Source organism: Crinia signifera, unplaced genomic scaffold (assembly GCF_055691185.1).
Source record: "Crinia signifera unplaced genomic scaffold, ASM5569118v1 HAP2_SCAFFOLD_105, whole genome shotgun sequence".
Classification (NCBI taxonomy): domain Eukaryota; kingdom Metazoa; phylum Chordata; class Amphibia; order Anura; family Myobatrachidae; genus Crinia; species Crinia signifera.
The window spans coordinates 256,803-272,177 of NW_028141999.1; the positions used below are offsets into that span (position 1 = coordinate 256,803).

At 39.8% G+C, this 15,375-nt stretch overlaps 26 non-coding genes and 7 pseudogenes across 26 annotated transcripts; all 33 read right to left on the reverse strand.

Annotated features, from left to right (window-relative positions):
- Positions 1–203: 203 nt before the first annotated feature.
- On the reverse strand, positions 204–322 carry LOC146051715 (5S ribosomal RNA). Its single transcript, XR_014466909.1, has one exon. It is a non-coding gene; the product is annotated as a 5S ribosomal RNA (ribosomal RNA).
- A 345-nt stretch (positions 323–667) lies between these two features.
- LOC146051746 (5S ribosomal RNA) lies at positions 668–786 on the reverse strand. Its single transcript, XR_014466937.1, has one exon. It is a non-coding gene; the product is annotated as a 5S ribosomal RNA (ribosomal RNA).
- A 345-nt stretch (positions 787–1,131) lies between these two features.
- On the reverse strand, positions 1,132–1,250 carry LOC146051797 (5S ribosomal RNA). The gene has a single exon (XR_014466983.1). It is a non-coding gene; the product is annotated as a 5S ribosomal RNA (ribosomal RNA).
- Positions 1,251–1,595: 345 nt separating this feature from the next.
- LOC146051809 (5S ribosomal RNA) lies at positions 1,596–1,714 on the reverse strand. The gene has a single exon (XR_014466994.1). It is a non-coding gene; the product is annotated as a 5S ribosomal RNA (ribosomal RNA).
- A 346-nt stretch (positions 1,715–2,060) lies between these two features.
- LOC146051967 (5S ribosomal RNA) lies at positions 2,061–2,179 on the reverse strand. Its single transcript, XR_014467137.1, has one exon. It is a non-coding gene; the product is annotated as a 5S ribosomal RNA (ribosomal RNA).
- Positions 2,180–2,524: 345 nt separating this feature from the next.
- LOC146051793 (5S ribosomal RNA) lies at positions 2,525–2,643 on the reverse strand. The gene has a single exon (XR_014466980.1). It is a non-coding gene; the product is annotated as a 5S ribosomal RNA (ribosomal RNA).
- A 345-nt stretch (positions 2,644–2,988) lies between these two features.
- LOC146051716 (5S ribosomal RNA) lies at positions 2,989–3,107 on the reverse strand. The gene has a single exon (XR_014466910.1). It is a non-coding gene; the product is annotated as a 5S ribosomal RNA (ribosomal RNA).
- A 345-nt stretch (positions 3,108–3,452) lies between these two features.
- Positions 3,453–3,571, reverse strand: LOC146051717 (5S ribosomal RNA). The gene has a single exon (XR_014466911.1). It is a non-coding gene; the product is annotated as a 5S ribosomal RNA (ribosomal RNA).
- A 345-nt stretch (positions 3,572–3,916) lies between these two features.
- LOC146051718 (5S ribosomal RNA) lies at positions 3,917–4,035 on the reverse strand. Its single transcript, XR_014466912.1, has one exon. It is a non-coding gene; the product is annotated as a 5S ribosomal RNA (ribosomal RNA).
- Positions 4,036–4,380: 345 nt separating this feature from the next.
- On the reverse strand, positions 4,381–4,499 carry LOC146051821 (5S ribosomal RNA). Its single transcript, XR_014467005.1, has one exon. It is a non-coding gene; the product is annotated as a 5S ribosomal RNA (ribosomal RNA).
- Positions 4,500–4,845: 346 nt separating this feature from the next.
- Positions 4,846–4,964, reverse strand: LOC146052080 (5S ribosomal RNA; annotated as a pseudogene).
- A 345-nt stretch (positions 4,965–5,309) lies between these two features.
- LOC146051720 (5S ribosomal RNA) lies at positions 5,310–5,428 on the reverse strand. The gene has a single exon (XR_014466913.1). It is a non-coding gene; the product is annotated as a 5S ribosomal RNA (ribosomal RNA).
- Positions 5,429–5,773: 345 nt separating this feature from the next.
- Positions 5,774–5,892, reverse strand: LOC146051721 (5S ribosomal RNA). The gene has a single exon (XR_014466914.1). It is a non-coding gene; the product is annotated as a 5S ribosomal RNA (ribosomal RNA).
- A 345-nt stretch (positions 5,893–6,237) lies between these two features.
- LOC146052063 (5S ribosomal RNA) lies at positions 6,238–6,356 on the reverse strand (annotated as a pseudogene).
- A 345-nt stretch (positions 6,357–6,701) lies between these two features.
- On the reverse strand, positions 6,702–6,820 carry LOC146051794 (5S ribosomal RNA). Its single transcript, XR_014466981.1, has one exon. It is a non-coding gene; the product is annotated as a 5S ribosomal RNA (ribosomal RNA).
- Positions 6,821–7,165: 345 nt separating this feature from the next.
- Positions 7,166–7,284, reverse strand: LOC146051722 (5S ribosomal RNA). Its single transcript, XR_014466915.1, has one exon. It is a non-coding gene; the product is annotated as a 5S ribosomal RNA (ribosomal RNA).
- Positions 7,285–7,629: 345 nt separating this feature from the next.
- LOC146051724 (5S ribosomal RNA) lies at positions 7,630–7,748 on the reverse strand. Its single transcript, XR_014466917.1, has one exon. It is a non-coding gene; the product is annotated as a 5S ribosomal RNA (ribosomal RNA).
- A 345-nt stretch (positions 7,749–8,093) lies between these two features.
- Positions 8,094–8,212, reverse strand: LOC146051743 (5S ribosomal RNA). The gene has a single exon (XR_014466934.1). It is a non-coding gene; the product is annotated as a 5S ribosomal RNA (ribosomal RNA).
- Positions 8,213–8,558: 346 nt separating this feature from the next.
- LOC146051890 (5S ribosomal RNA) lies at positions 8,559–8,677 on the reverse strand. Its single transcript, XR_014467067.1, has one exon. It is a non-coding gene; the product is annotated as a 5S ribosomal RNA (ribosomal RNA).
- A 347-nt stretch (positions 8,678–9,024) lies between these two features.
- On the reverse strand, positions 9,025–9,143 carry LOC146052081 (5S ribosomal RNA; annotated as a pseudogene).
- A 345-nt stretch (positions 9,144–9,488) lies between these two features.
- Positions 9,489–9,607, reverse strand: LOC146051775 (5S ribosomal RNA). The gene has a single exon (XR_014466963.1). It is a non-coding gene; the product is annotated as a 5S ribosomal RNA (ribosomal RNA).
- Positions 9,608–9,953: 346 nt separating this feature from the next.
- Positions 9,954–10,072, reverse strand: LOC146052089 (5S ribosomal RNA; annotated as a pseudogene).
- A 345-nt stretch (positions 10,073–10,417) lies between these two features.
- Positions 10,418–10,536, reverse strand: LOC146051789 (5S ribosomal RNA). Its single transcript, XR_014466976.1, has one exon. It is a non-coding gene; the product is annotated as a 5S ribosomal RNA (ribosomal RNA).
- A 346-nt stretch (positions 10,537–10,882) lies between these two features.
- On the reverse strand, positions 10,883–11,001 carry LOC146052057 (5S ribosomal RNA; annotated as a pseudogene).
- A 345-nt stretch (positions 11,002–11,346) lies between these two features.
- LOC146051921 (5S ribosomal RNA) lies at positions 11,347–11,465 on the reverse strand. The gene has a single exon (XR_014467095.1). It is a non-coding gene; the product is annotated as a 5S ribosomal RNA (ribosomal RNA).
- A 345-nt stretch (positions 11,466–11,810) lies between these two features.
- On the reverse strand, positions 11,811–11,929 carry LOC146051833 (5S ribosomal RNA). The gene has a single exon (XR_014467016.1). It is a non-coding gene; the product is annotated as a 5S ribosomal RNA (ribosomal RNA).
- Positions 11,930–12,276: 347 nt separating this feature from the next.
- On the reverse strand, positions 12,277–12,395 carry LOC146052026 (5S ribosomal RNA; annotated as a pseudogene).
- A 345-nt stretch (positions 12,396–12,740) lies between these two features.
- On the reverse strand, positions 12,741–12,859 carry LOC146051824 (5S ribosomal RNA). Its single transcript, XR_014467008.1, has one exon. It is a non-coding gene; the product is annotated as a 5S ribosomal RNA (ribosomal RNA).
- A 345-nt stretch (positions 12,860–13,204) lies between these two features.
- LOC146052000 (5S ribosomal RNA) lies at positions 13,205–13,323 on the reverse strand. The gene has a single exon (XR_014467167.1). It is a non-coding gene; the product is annotated as a 5S ribosomal RNA (ribosomal RNA).
- A 345-nt stretch (positions 13,324–13,668) lies between these two features.
- Positions 13,669–13,787, reverse strand: LOC146051825 (5S ribosomal RNA). The gene has a single exon (XR_014467009.1). It is a non-coding gene; the product is annotated as a 5S ribosomal RNA (ribosomal RNA).
- Positions 13,788–14,132: 345 nt separating this feature from the next.
- Positions 14,133–14,251, reverse strand: LOC146052079 (5S ribosomal RNA; annotated as a pseudogene).
- A 345-nt stretch (positions 14,252–14,596) lies between these two features.
- Positions 14,597–14,715, reverse strand: LOC146051839 (5S ribosomal RNA). Its single transcript, XR_014467022.1, has one exon. It is a non-coding gene; the product is annotated as a 5S ribosomal RNA (ribosomal RNA).
- Positions 14,716–15,061: 346 nt separating this feature from the next.
- LOC146051966 (5S ribosomal RNA) lies at positions 15,062–15,180 on the reverse strand. Its single transcript, XR_014467136.1, has one exon. It is a non-coding gene; the product is annotated as a 5S ribosomal RNA (ribosomal RNA).
- Between the last annotated feature and the right edge of the window lie 195 nt (positions 15,181–15,375).

The following is a 15,375-nucleotide window of genomic DNA, read 5'->3' on the forward strand; positions in this document are numbered from 1 at the left end:
TCTTAAATTAAACTACTAAAGAGGCTCAACACTGTTTAGCTGCCAAAAGCAGTTGGAATTGGGCCTAAACAGTGTGGTAAGTCTTTAGGTGATGGCTATTGTGTCTGTTTGACCTCTTCCATATGTCTGTACTGGCAATAAAAAGAAAATTTTTCCAATTTAAATAGCTAGAGAATAAAAACAATTTGCCTGTAATGTGAAAAAACCTACAGCACCTGGTGTTCCCATGTGGTCTCCCACCCAAGTACTAACCAGGCCCAACACTGCTTAGCTTCCAAGATCAGACGAGATTGGGCCTATCCAATGTGGTATGGCTGTAGGTGAGTTAAAGGCACTTTTTTGCCCTCTTCTACTTCTATCACCAGGTAAGCTAATACAAAAGTTTCCTAACTGTATTGGCTTACTGAAAAAAATCATGTGTTGGTAATGTAAAAAGACCTACAGGACATGATATTAGCAGGGGGTCTTAAATTAAACTACTAAAGAGGCTCAACACTGTTTAGCTGCCAAAAGCAGTTGGAATTGGGCCTAAACAGTGTGGTAAATCTTTAGGTGATGGCTATTGTGTCTGTTTGACCTCTTCCAAATGTCTGTACTGGCAATAAAAAGAAAAAGTTTCCAATTTAAATAGCTAGAGAATAAAAACAATTTGCCTGTAATGTGAAAAAACCTACAGCACCTGGTGTTCCCATGTGGTCTCCCACCCAAGTACTAGCCAGGCCCAACACTGCTTAGCTTCCAAGATCAGACGAGATTGGGCCTATCCAATGTGGTATGGCTGTAGGTGAGATACATGCACTTTTTTGCCCTCTTCTACTTCTATCACCAGGTAAGCTAATAAAAAAGTTTCCTAACTGTATTGGCTTACTGAAAAAAATCATGTGTTGGTAATGTAAAAAGACCTACAGGACATGATATTAGCAGGGGGTCTTAAATTAAACTACTAAAGAGGCTCAACACTGTTTAGCTGCCAAAAGCAGTTGGAATTGAGCCTAAACAGTGTGGTAAGTCTTTAGGTGATGGCTATTGTGTCTGTTTGACCTCTTCCAAATGTCTGTGCTGGCAATAAAAAGAAAAAGTTTCCAATATAAATAGCTAGAGAATAAAAACAATTTGCCAGTAATGTGAAAAAACCTACAGCACCTGGTGTTCCCAGGTGGTCTCCCACCCAAGTACTAACCAGGCCCAACACTGCTTAGCTTCCAAGATCAGACGAGATTGGGCCTATCCAATGTGGTATGGCTGTAGGTGAGATACAGGCACTTTTTTGCCCTCTTCTACTTCTATCACCAGGTAAGCTAATACAAAAGTTTCCTAACTGTATTGGCTTACTAAAAAAAATCATGTGTTGGTAATGTAAAAAGACCTACAGGACATGATATTAGCAGGGGGGCTTAAATTAAACTACAAAAGAGGCTCAACACTGTTTAGCTGCCAAAAGCAGTTGGAATTGAGCCTAAACAGTGTGGTAAGTCTTTAGGTGATGGCTATTGTGTCTGTTTGACCTCTTCCAAATGTCTGTGCTGGCAATAAAAAGAAAAAGTTTCCAATTTAAATAGCTAGAGAATAAAAACAATTTGCCAGTAATGTGAAAAAACCTACAGCACCTGGTGTTCCCAGGTGGTCTCCCACCCAAGTACTAACCAGGCCCAACACTGCTTAGCTTCCAAGATCAGACGAGATTGGGCCTATCCAATGTGGTATGGCTGTAGGTGAGATACAGGCACTTTTTTGCCCTCTTCTACTTCTATCACCAGGTAAGCTAATAAAAAAGTTTCCTAACTGTATTGGCTTACTTAAAAAAAATCATGTGTTGGTAATGTAAAAAGACCTACAGGACATGATCTTAGCAGGGGGTCTTAAATTAAACTACTAAACAGGCTCAACACTGTTTAGCTGCCAAAAGCAGTTGGAATTGGGCCTAAACAGTGTGGTAAGTCTTTAGGTGATGGCTATTGTGTCTGTTTGACCTCTTCCAAATGTCTGTACTGGCAATAAAAAGAAAAAATTTCCAATTTAAATAGCTAGAGAATAAAAACAATTTGCCTGTAATGTGAAAAAACCTACAGCACCTGGTGTTCCCATGTGGTCTCCCACCCAAGTACTAACCAGTCCCAACACTGCTTAGCTTCCAAGATCAGACGAGATTGGGCCTATCCAATGTGGTATGGCTGTAGGTGAGATACAGGCACTTTTTTGCCCTCTTCTACTTCTATCACCAGGTAAGCTAATAAAAAAGTTTCCTAACTGTATTGGCTTACTGAAAAAAATCATGTGTTGGTAATGTAAAAAGACCTACAGGACATGATATTAGCAGGGGGTCTTAAATTAAACTACTAAAGAGGCTCAACACTGTTTAGCTGCCAGAAGCAGTTGGAATTGGGCCTAAACAGTGTGGTAAGTCTTTAGGTGATGGCTATTGTGTCTGTTTGACCTCTTCCAAATGTCTGTACTGGCAATAAAAAGAAAAAGTTTCCAATTTAAATAGCTAGAGAATAAAAACAATTTGCCTGTAATGTGAAAAAACCTACAGCACCTGGTGTTCCCATGTGGTCTCCCACCCAAGTACTAACCAAGCCCAACACTGCTTAGCTTCCAAGATCAGACGAGATTGGGACTATCCAATGTGGTATGGCTGTAGGTGAGATACAGGCACTTTTTTGCCCTCTTCTACTTCTATCACCAGGTAAGCTAATAAAAAAGTTTCCTAACTGTATTGGCTTACTGAAAAAAATCATGTGTTGGTAATGTAAAAAGACCTACAGGACATGATATTAGCAGGGGGTCTTAAATTAAACTACTAAAGAGGCTCAACACTGTTTAGCTGCCAAAAGCAGTTGGAATTGGGCCTAAACAGTGTGGTAAGTCTTTAGGTGATTGCTATTGTGTCTGTTTGACCTCTTCCAAATGTCTGTACTGGCAATAAAAAGAAAAAGTTTCCAATTTAAATAGCTAGAGAATAAAAACAATTTGCCTGTAATGTGAAAAAACCTACAGCACCTGGTGTTCCCATGTGGTCTCCCACCCAAGTACTAACCAGGCCCAACACTGCTTAGCTTCCAAGATCAGACGAGATTGGGCCTATCCAATGTGGTATGGCTGTAGGTGAGACACAGGCACTTTTTTGCCCTCTTCTACTTCTATCACCAGGTAAGCTAATAAAAAAGTTTCCTAACTGTATTGGCTTACTGAAAAAAATCATGTGTTGGTAATGTAAAAAGACCTACAGGACATGATATTAGCAGGGGGTCTTAAATTAAACTACTAAAGAGGCTCAACACTGTTTAGCTGCCAAAAGCAGTTGGAATTGGGCCTAAACAGTGTGGTAAGTCTTTAGGTGATGGCTATTGTGTCTGTTTGACCTCTTCCAAATGTCTGTACTGGCAATAAAAAGAAAAAGTTTCCAATTTAAATAGCTAGAGAATAAAAACAATTTGCCTGTAATGTCAAAAAACCTACAGCACCTGGTGTTCCCATGTGGTCTCCCACCCAAGTACTAACCAGGCCCAACACTGCTTAGCTTCCAAGATCAGACGAGATTGGGCCTATCCAATGTGGTATGGCTGTAGGTGAGACACAGGCACTTTTTTGCCCTCTTCTACTTCTATCACCAGGTAAGCTAATAAAAAAGTTTCCTAACTGTATTGGCTTACTGAAAAAAATCATGTGTTGGTAATGTAAAAAGACCTACAGGACATGATATTAGCAGGGGGTCTTAAATTAAACTACTAAAGAGGCTCAACACTGTTTAGCTGCCAAAAGCAGTTGGAATTGGGCCTAAACAGTGTGGTAAGTCTTTAGGTGATGGCTATTGTGTCTGTTTGACCTCTTCCAAATGTCTGTACTGGCAATAAAAAGAAAAAGTTTCCAATTTAAATAGCTAGAGAATAAAAACAATTTGCCAGTAATGTGAAAAAACCTACAGCACCTGGTGTTCCCATGTGGTCTCCCACCCAAGTACTAACCAGGCCCAACACTGCTTAGCTTCCAAGATCAGACGAGATTGGGCCTATCCAATGTGGTATGGCTGTAGGTGAGATACAGGCACTTTTTTGCCCTCTTCTACTTCTATCACCAGGTAAGCTAATACAAAAGTTTCCTAACTGTATTGGCTTACTGAAAAAAATCATGTGTTGGTAATGTAAAAAGACCTACAGGACATGATATTAGCAGGGGGTCTTAAATTAAACTACAAAAGAGGCTCAACACTGTTTAGCTGCCAAAAGCAGTTGGAATTGAGCCTAAACAGTGTGGTAAGTCTTTAGGTGATGGCTATTGTGTCTGTTTGACCTCTTCCAAATGTCTGTGCTGGCAATAAAAAGAAAAAGTTTCCTATATAAATAGCTAGAGAATAAAAACAATTTGCCAGTAATGTGAAAAAACCTACAGCACCTGGTGTTCCCAGGTGGTCTCCCACCCAAGTACTAACCAGGCCCAACACTGCTTAGCTTCCAAGATCAGACGAGATTGGGCCTATCCAATGTGGTATGGCTGTAGGTGAGATACAGGCACTTTTTTGCCCTCTTCTACTTCTATCACCAGGTAAGCTAATAAAAAAGTTTCCTAACTGTATTGGCTTACTTAAAAAAAATCATGTGTTGGTAATGTAAAAAGACCTACAGGACATGATATTAGCAGGGGGTCTTAAATTAAACTACTAAACAGGCTTAACACTGTTTAGCTGCCAAAAGCAGTTGGAATTTGGCCTAAACAGTGTGGTAAGTCTTTAGGTGATGGCTATTGTGTCTGTTTGACCTCTTCCAAATGTCTGTACTGGCAAGAAAAAGAAAAAGTTTCCAATTTAAATAGCTAGAGAATAAAAACAATTTGCCTGTAATGTGAAAAAAATTACAGCACCTGGTGTTCCCATGTGGTCTCCCACCCAAGTATTAACCAGGCCCAACACTGCTTAGCTTCCAAGATCAGAAGAGATTGGGCCTATCCAATGTGGTATGGCTATAGGTGAGATACAGGCACTTTTTTGCCCTCTTCTACTTCTATCACCAGGTAAGCTAATAAAAAAGTTTAATAACTGTATTGGCTTACTGAAAAAAATCATGTGTTGGTAATGTAAAAAGACCTACAGGACATGATATTAGCAGGGGGTCTTAAATTAAACTACTAAAGAGGCTCAACACTGTTTAGCTGCCAAAAGCAGTTGGAATTGGGCCTAAACAGTGTGGTAAGTCTTTAGGTGATGGCTATTGTGTCTGTTTGACCTCTTCCAAATGTCTGTACGGGCAATAAAAAGAAAATTTTTCCAATTTAAATAGCTAGAGAATAAAAACAATTTGCCTGTAATGTGAAAAAACCTACAGCACCTGGTGTTCCCATGTGGTCTCCCACCCAAGTACTAACCAGGCCCAACACTGCTTAGCTTCCAAGATCAGACGAGATTGGGCCTATCCAATGTGGTATGGCTGTAGGTGAGTTAAAGGCACTTTTTTGCCCTCTTCTACTTCTATCACCAGGTAAGCTAATACAAAAGTTTCCTAACTGTATTGGCTTACTGAAAAAAATCATGTGTTGGTAATGTAAAAAGACCTACAGGACATGATATTAGCAGGGGGTCTTAAATTAAACTACTAAAGAGGCTCAACACTGTTTAGCTGCCAAAAGCAGTTGGAATTGGGCCTAAACAGTGTGGTAAGTCTTTAGGTGATGGCTATTGTGTCTGTTTGACCTCTTCCAAATGTCTGTACTGGCAATAAAAAGAAAAAGTTTCCAATTTAAATAGCTAGAGAATAAAAACAATTTGCCTGTAATGTGAAAAAACCTACAGCACCTGGTGTTCCCATGTGGTCTCCCACCCAAGTACTAACCAGGCCCAACACTGCTTAGCTTCCAAGATCAGACGAGATTGGGCCTATCCAATGTGGTATGGCTGTAGGTGAGATACATGCACTTTTTTGCCCTCTTCTACTTCTATCACCAGGTAAGCTAATAAAAAAGTTTCCTAACTGTATTGGCTTACTGAAAAAAATCATGTGTTGGTAATGTAAAAAGACCTACAGGACATGATATTAGCAGGGGGTCTTAAATTAAACTACTAAAGAGGCTCAACACTGTTTAGCTGCCAAAAGCAGTTGGAATTGGGCCTAAACAGTGTGGTAAGTCTTTAGGTGATGGCTATTGTGTCTGTTTGACCTCTTCCAAATGTCTGTACTGGCAAGAAAAAGAAAAAGTTTCCAATTTAAATAGCTAGAGAATAAAAACAATTTGCCTGTAATGTGAAAAAAATTACAGCACCTGGTGTTCCCATGTGGTCTCCCACCCAAGTATTAACCAGGCCCAACACTGCTTAGCTTCCAAGATCAGAAGAGATTGGGCCTATCCAATGTGGTATGGCTGTAGGTGAGATACAGGCACTTTTTTGCCCTCTTCTACTTCTATCACCAGGTAAGCTAATAAAAAAGTTTCCTAACTGTATTGGCTTACTGAAAAAAATCATGTGTTGGTAATGTAAAAAGACCTACAGGACATGATATTAGCAGGGGGTCTTAAATTAAACTACTAAAGAGGCTCAACACTGTTTAGCTGCCAAAAGCAGTTGGAATTGGGCCTAAACAGTGTGGTAAGTCTTTAGGTGATGGCTATTGTGTCTGTTTGACCTCTTCCAAATGTCTGTACTGGCAATAAAAAGAAAATTTTTCCAATTTAAATAGCTAGAGAATAAAAACAATTTGCCTGTAATGTGAAAAAACCTACAGCACCTGGTGTTCCCATGTGGTCTCCCACCCAAGTACTAACCAAGCCCAACACTGCTTAGCTTCCAAGATCAGACGAGATTGGGACTATCCAATGTGGTATGGCTGTAGGTGAGATACAGGCACTTTTTTGCCCTCTTCTACTTCTATCACCAGGTAAGCTAATAAAAAAGTTTCCTAACTGTATTGGCTTACTGAAAAAAATCATGTGTTGGTAATGTAAAAAGACCTACAGGACATGATATTAGCAGGGGGTCTTAAATTAAACTACTAAAGAGGCTCAACACTGTTTAGCTGCCAAAAGCAGTTGGAATTGGGCCTAAACAGTGTGGTAAGTCTTTAGGTGATTGCTATTGTGTCTGTTTGACCTCTTCCAAATGTCTGTACTGGCAATAAAAAGAAAAAGTTTCCAATTTAAATAGCTAGAGAATAAAAACAATTTGCCTGTAATGTGAAAAAACCTACAGCACCTGGTGTTCCCATGTGGTCTCCCACCCAAGTACTAACCAGGCCCAACACTGCTTAGCTTCCAAGATCAGACGAGATTGGGCCTATCCAATGTGGTATGGCTGTAGGTGAGACACAGGCACTTTTTTGCCCTCTTCTACTTCTATCACCAGGTAAGCTAATAAAAAAGTTTCCTAACTGTATTGGCTTACTGAAAAAAATCATGTGTTGGTAATGTAAAAAGACCTACAGGACATGATATTAGCAGGGGGTCTTAAATTAAACTACTAAAGAGGCTCAACACTGTTTAGCTGCCAAAAGCAGTTGGAATTGGGCCTAAACAGTGTGGTAAGTCTTTAGGTGATGGCTATTGTGTCTGTTTGACCTCTTCCAAATGTCTGTACTGGCAATAAAAAGAAAAAGTTTCCAATTTAAATAGCTAGAGAATAAAAACAATTTGCCTGTAATGTCAAAAAACCTACAGCACCTGGTGTTCCCATGTGGTCTCCCACCCAAGTACTAACCAGGCCCAACACTGCTTAGCTTCCAAGATCAGACGAGATTGGGCCTATCCAATGTGGTATGGCTGTAGGTGAGACACAGGCACTTTTTTGCCCTCTTCTACTTCTATCACCAGGTAAGCTAATAAAAAAGTTTCCTAACTGTATTGGCTTACTGAAAAAAATCATGTGTTGGTAATGTAAAAAGACCTACAGGACATGATATTAGCAGGGGGTCTTAAATTAAACTACTAAAGAGGCTCAACACTGTTTAGCTGCCAAAAGCAGTTGGAATTGGGCCTAAACAGTGTGGTAAGTCTTTAGGTGATGGCTATTGTGTCTGTTTGACCTCTTCCAAATGTCTGTACTGGCAATAAAAAGAAAAAGTTTCCAATTTAAATAGCTAGAGAATAAAAACAATTTGCCAGTAATGTGAAAAAACCTACAGCACCTGGTGTTCCCATGTGGTCTCCCACCCAAGTACTAACCAGGCCCAACACTGCTTAGCTTCCAAGATCAGACGAGATTGGGACTATCCAATGTGGTATGGCTGTAGGTGAGATACAGGCACTTTTTTGCCCTCTTCTACTTCTATCACCAGGTAAGCTAATAAAAAAGTTTCCTAACTGTATTGGCTTACTTAAAAAAAATCATGTGTTGGTAATGTAAAAAGACCTACAGGACATGATATTAGCAGGGGGTCTTAAATTAAACTACTAAAGAGGCTCAACACTGTTTAGCTGCCAGAAGCAGTTGGAATTGGGCCTAAACAGTGTGGTAAGTCTTTAGGTGATGGCTATTGTGTCTGTTTGACCTCTTCCAAATGTCTGTACTGGCAATAAAAAGAAAAAGTTTCCAATTTAAATAGCTAGAGAATAAAAACAATTTGCCTGTAATGTGAAAAAACCTACAGCACCTGGTGTTCCCATGTGGTCTCCCACCCAAGTACTAACCAAGCCCAACACTGCTTAGCTTCCAAGATCAGACGAGATTGGGACTATCCAATGTGGTATGGCTGTAGATGAGATACAGGCACTTTTTTGCCCTCTTCTACTTCTATCACCAGGTAAGCTAATAAAAAAGTTTCCTAACTGTATTGGCTTACTTAAAAAAAATCATGTGTTGGTAATGTAAAAAGACCTACAGGACATGATATTAGCAGGGGGTCTTAAATTAAACTACTAAAGAGGCTCAACACTGTTTAGCTGCCAAAAGCAGTTGGAATTGGGCCTAAACAGTGTGGTAAGTCTTTAGGTGATGGCAATTGTGTCTGTTTGACCTCTTCCAAATGTCTGTACTGGCAATAAAAAGAAAAAAGCTTCCAATTTTAATAGCTAGAGAATAAAAACAATTTGCCAGTAATGTGAAAAAACCTACAGCACCTGGTGATCCCATGTGGTCTCCCACCCAAGTACTAACCAGGCCCAACACTGCTTAGCTTCCAAGATCAGACGAGATTGGGCCTATCCAATGTGGTATGGATCTAGGTGAGTTAAAGGCACTTTTTTGCCCTCTTCTACTTCTATCACCAGGTAAGCTAATACAAAAGTTTCCTAACTGTATTGGCTTACTGAAAAAAATCATGTGTTGGTAATGTAAAAAGACCTACAGTACATGATATTAGCAGGGGGTCTTAAATTAAACTACAAAAGAGGCTCAACACTGTTTAGCTGCCAAAAGCAGTTGGAATTGAGCCTAAACAGTGTGGTAAGTCTTTAGGTGATGGCTATTGTGTCTGTTTGACCTCTTCCAAATGTCTGTGCTGGCAATAAAAAGAAAAAGTTTCCAATATAAATAGCTAGAGAATAAAAACAATTTGCCAGTAATGTGAAAAAACCTACAGCACCTGGTGTTCCCAGGTGGTCTCCCACCCAAGTACTAACCAGGCCCAACACTGCTTTGCTTCCAAGATCAGACGAGATTGGGCCTATCCAATGTGGTATGGCTGTAGGTGAGATACAGGCACTTTTTTGCCCTCTTCTACTTCTATCACCAGGTAAGCTAATACAAAAGTTTCCTAACTGTATTGGCTTACTTAAAAAAAATCATGTGTTGGTAATGTAAAAAGACCTACAGGACATGATATTAGCAGGGGGTCTTAAATTAAACTACTAAACAGGCTTAACACTGTTTAGCTGCCAAAAGCAGTTGGAATTTGGCCTAAACAGTGTGGTAAGTCTTTAGGTGATGGCTATTGTGTCTGTTTGACCTCTTCCAAATGTTTGTACTGGCAAGAAAAAGAAAAAGTTTCCAATTTAAATAGCTAGAGAATAAAAACAATTTGCCTGTAATGTGAAAAAAATTACAGCACCTGGTGTTCCCATGTGGTCTCCCACCCAAGTATTAACCAGGCCCAACACTGCTTAGCTTCCAAGATTAGACGAGATTGGGCCTATCCAATGTGGTATGGCTGTAGGTGAGTTAAAGGCACTTTTTTGCCCTCTTCTACTTCTATCACCAGGTAAGCTAATACAAAAGTTTCCTAACTGTATTGGCTTACTAAAAAAAATCATGTGTTGGTAATGTAAAAAGACCTACAGGACATGATATTAGCAGGGGGTCTTAAATTAAACTACAAAAGAGGCTCAACACTATTTAGCTGCCAAAAGCAGTTGGAATTGAGCCTAAACAGTGTGGTAAGTCTTTAGGTGATGGCTATTGTGTCTGTTTGACCTCTTCCAAATGTCTGTGCTGGCAATAAAAAGAAAAAGTTTCCAATTTAAATAGCTAGAGAATAAAAACAATTTGCCAGTAATGTGAAAAAACCTACAGCACCTGGTGTTCCCAGGTGATCTCCCACCCAAGTACTAACCAGGCCCAACACTGCTTAGCTTCCAAGATCAGACGAGATTGGGCCTATCCAATGTGGTATGGCTGTAGGTGAGATACAGGCACTTTTTTGCCCTCTTCTACTTCTATCACAAGGTAAGCTAAAAAAAAAGTTTCCTAACTGTATTGGCTTACTTAAAAAAAATCATGTGTTGGTAATGTAAAAAGACCTACAGGACATTATATTAGCAGGGGGTCTTAAATTAAACTACTAAACAGGCTCAACACTGTTTAGCTGCCAAAAGCAGTTGGAATTGGGCCTAAACAGTGTGGTAAGTCTTTAGGTGATGGCTATTGTGTCTGTTTGACCTCTTCCAAATGTCTGTACTGGCAATAAAAAGAAAAAGTTTCCAATTTAAATAGCTAGAGAATAAAAACAATTTGCCTGTAATGTGAAAAAACCTACAGCACCTGGTGTTTCCATGTGGTCTCCCACCCAAGTACTAACCAGGCCCAACACTGCTTAGCTTCCAAGATCAGAAGAGATTGGGCCTATCCAATGTGGTAGAGCTGTAGGTGAGACACAGGCACTTTTTTGCCCTCTTCTACTTCTATCACCAGGTAAGCTAATAAAAACGTTTCCTAACTGTATTGGCTTACTGAAAAAAATCATGTGTTGGTAATGTAAAAAGACCTACAGGACATGATATTAGCAGGGGGTCTTAAATTAAACTACTAAAGAGGCTCAACACTGTTTAGCTGCCAAAAGCAGTTGGAATTGGGCCTAAACAGTGTGGTAAGTCTTTAGGTGATGGCTATTGTGTCTGTTTGACCTCTTCCAAATGTCTGTACTGGCAATAAAAAGAAAATTTTTCCAATTTAAATAGCTAGAGAATAAAAACAATTTGCCTGTAATGTGAAAAAACCTACAGCACCTGGTGTTCCCATGTGGTCTCCCACCCAAGTACTAACCAGGCCCAACACTGCTTAGCTTCCAAGATCAGCCGAGATTGGGCCTATCCAATGTGGTATGGCTGTAGGTGAGTTAAAGGCACTTTTTTGCCCTCTTCTACTTCTATCACCAGGTAAGCTAATACAAAAGTTTCCTAACTGTATTGGCTTACTGAAAAAAATCATGTGTTGGTAATGTAAAAAGACCTACAGTACATGATATTAGCAGGGGGTCTTAAATTAAACTACAAAAGAGGCTCAACACTGTTTAGCTGCCAAAAGCAGTTGGAATTGAGCCTAAACAGTGTGGTAAGTCTTTAGGTGATGGCTATTGTGTCTGTTTGACCTCTTCCAAATGTCTGTGCTGGCAATAAAAAGAAAAAGTTTCCAATTTAAATAGCTAGAGAATAAAAACAATTTGCCAGTAATGTGAAAAAACCTACAGCACCTGGTGTTCCCAGGTGGTCTCCCACCCAAGTACTAACCAGGCCCAACACTGCTTAGCTTCCAAGATCAGACGAGATTGGGCCTATCCAATGTGGTATGGCTGTAGGTGAGATACAGGCACTTTTTTTGCCCTCTTCTACTTCTATCACAAGGTAAGCTAAAAAAAAAGTTTCCTAACTGTATTGGCTTACTTAAAAAAAATCATGTGTTGGTAATGTAAAAAGACCTACAGGACATGATATTAGCAGGGGGTCTTAAATTAAACTACTAAACAGGCTCAACACTGTTTAGCTGCCAAAAGCAGTTGGAATTGGGCCTAAACAGTGTGGTAAGTCTTTAGGTGATGGCTATTGTGTCTGTTTGACCTCTTCCAAATGTCTGTACTGGCAATAAAAAGAAAAAGTTTCCAATTTAAATAGCTAGAGAATAAAAACAATTTGCCTGTAATGTGAAAAAACCTACAGCACCTGGTGTTTCCATGTGGTCTCCCACCCAAGTACTAACCAGGCCCAACACTGCTTAGCTTCCAAGATCAGAAGAGATTGGGCCTATCCAATGTGGTAGGGCTGTAGGTGAGACACAGGCACTTTTTTGCCCTCTTCTACTTCTATCACCAGGTAAGCTAATAAAAACGTTTCCTAACTGTATTGGCTTACTGAAAAAAATCATGTGTTGGTAATGTAAAAAGACCTACAGGACATGATATTAGCAGGGGGTCTTAAATTAAACTACTAAAGAGGCTCAACACTGTTTAGCTGCCAAAAGCAGTTGGAATTGGGCCTAAACAGTGTGGTAAGTCTTTAGGTGATGGCTATTGTGTCTGTTTGACCTCTTCCAAATGTCTGTACTGGCAATAAAAAGAAAAAGTTTCCAATTTAAATAGCTAGAGAATAAAAACAATTTGCCAGTAATGTGAAAAAACCTACAGCACCTGGTGTTCCCATGTGGTCTTCCACCCAAGTACTAACCAGGCCCAACACTGCTTAGCTTCCAAGATCAGACGAGATTGGGCCTATCCAATGTGGTATGGCTGTAGGTGAGATACAGGCACTTTTTTGCCCTCTTCTACTTCTATCACCAGGTAAGCTAATACAAAAGTTTCCTAACTATATTGGCTTACTGAAAAAAATCATGTGTTGGTAATGTAAAAAGACCTACATGACATGATATTAGCAGGGGGTCTTAAATTAAACTACAAAAGAGGCTCAACACTGTTTAGCTGCCAAAAGCAGTTGGAATTGAGCCTAAACAGTGTGGTAAGTCTTTAGGTGATGGCTATTGTGTCTGTTTGACCTCTTCCAAATGTCTGTGCTGGCAATAAAAAGAAAAAGTTTCCAATATAAATAGCTAGAGAATAAAAACAATTTGCCAGTAATGTGAAAAAACCTACAGCACCTGGTGTTCCCAGTTGGTCTCCCACCCAAGTGCTAACCAGGCCCAACACTGCTTAGCTTCCAAGATCAGACGAGATTGGGCCTATCCAATGTGGTATGGCTGTAGGTGAGATACAGGCACTTTTTTGCCCTCTTCTACTTCTATCACCAGGTAAGCTAATATAAAAGTTTCCTAACTGTATTGGCTTACTAAAAAAAATCATGTGTTGGTAATGTAAAAAGACCTACAGGACATGATATTAGCAGGGGGTCTTAAATTAAACTACTAAACAGGCTCAACACTGTTTAGCTGCCAAAAGCAGTTGGAATTGGGCCTAAACAGTGTGGTAAGTCTTTAGGTGATGGCTATTGTGTCTGTTTGACCTCTTCCAAATGTCTGTACTGGCAATAAAAAGAAAAAGTTTCCAATTTAAATAGCTAGAGAATAAAAACAATTTGCCAGTAATGTGAAAAAACCTACAGCACCTGGTGTTCCCATGTGGTCTTCCACCCAAGTACTAACCAGGCCCAACACTGCTTAGCTTCCAAGATCAGACGAGATTGGGCCTATCCAATGTGGTATGGCTGTAGGTGAGATACAGGCACTTTTTTGCCCTCTTCTACTTCTATCACCAGGTAAGCTAATACAAAAGTTTCCTAACTATATTGGCTTACTGAAAAAAATCATGTGTTGGTAATGTAAAAAGACCTACATGACATGATATTAGCAGGGGGTCTTAAATTAAACTACAAAAGAGGCTCAACACTGTTTAGCTGCCAAAAGCAGTTGGAATTGAGCCTAAACAGTGTGGTAAGTCTTTAGGTGATGGCTATTGTGTCTGTTTGACCTCTTCCAAATGTCTGTGCTGGCAATAAAAAGAAAAAGTTTCCAATATAAATAGCTAGAGAATAAAAACAATTTGCCAGTAATGTGAAAAAACCTACAGCACTTGGTGTTCCCAGTTGGTCTCCCACCCAAGTGCTAACCAGGCCCAACACTGCTTAGCTTCCAAGATCAGACGAGATTGGGCCTATCCAATGTGGTATGGCTGTAGGTGAGATACAGGCACTTTTTTGCCCTCTTCTACTTCTATCACCAGGTAAGCTAATATAAAAGTTTCCTAACTGTATTGGCTTACTAAAAAAAATCATGTGTTGGTAATGTAAAAAGACCTACAGGACATGATATTAGCAGGGGGTCTTAAATTAAACTACTAAACAGGCTCAACACTGTTTAGCTGCCAAAAGCAGTTGGAATTGGGCCTAAACAGTGTGGTAAGTCTTTAGGTGATGGCTATTGTGTCTGTTTGACCTCTTCCAAATGTCTGTACTGGCAATAAAAAGAAAAAGTTTCCAATTTAAATAGCTAGAGAATAAAAACAATTTGCCTGTAATGTGAAAAAACCTACAGCACCTGGTGTTCCCATGTGGTCTCCCACCCAAGTACTAACCAGGCCCAACACTGCTTAGCTTCCAAGATCAGACGAGATTGGGCCTATCCAATGTGGTAGGGCTGTAGGTGAGATATAGGCACTTTTTTGCCCTCTTCTACTTCTATCACCAGGTAAGCTAATAAAAAAGTTTCCTAACTGTATTGGCTTACTGAAAAAAAATCATGTGTTGGTAATGTAAAAAGACCTACAGGACATGATATTAGCAGGGGGTCTTAAATTAAACTACTAAAGAGGCTCAACACTGTTTAGCTGCCAAAAGCAGTTGGAATTGGGCCTAAACAGTGTGGTAAGTCTTAAGGTGATGGCTATTGTGTCTGTTTGACCTCTTCCAAATGTCTGTACTGGCAATAAAAAGAAAACGTTTCCAATTTAAATAGCTAGAGAATAAAAACAATTTGCCAGTAATGTGAAAAAACCTACAGCACCTGGTGTTCCCATGTGTTCTCCCACCCAAGTACTAACCAGGCCCAACACTGCTTAGCTTCCAAGATCAGACGAGATTGGGCCTATCCAATGTGGTATGGCTGTAGGTGAGTTAAAAGCTTTTTTTGCCCTCTTCTACTTCTATCACCAGCTAAGCTAATACAAAAGTTTCCTAACTGTATTGGCTTACTGAAAAAAATCATGTGTTGGTAATGTAAAAAGACCTACAGGACATGATATTAGCAGGGGGTCTTAAATGAAACTACAAAAGAGGCTCAACACTGTTTAGCTGCCAAAAGCAGTT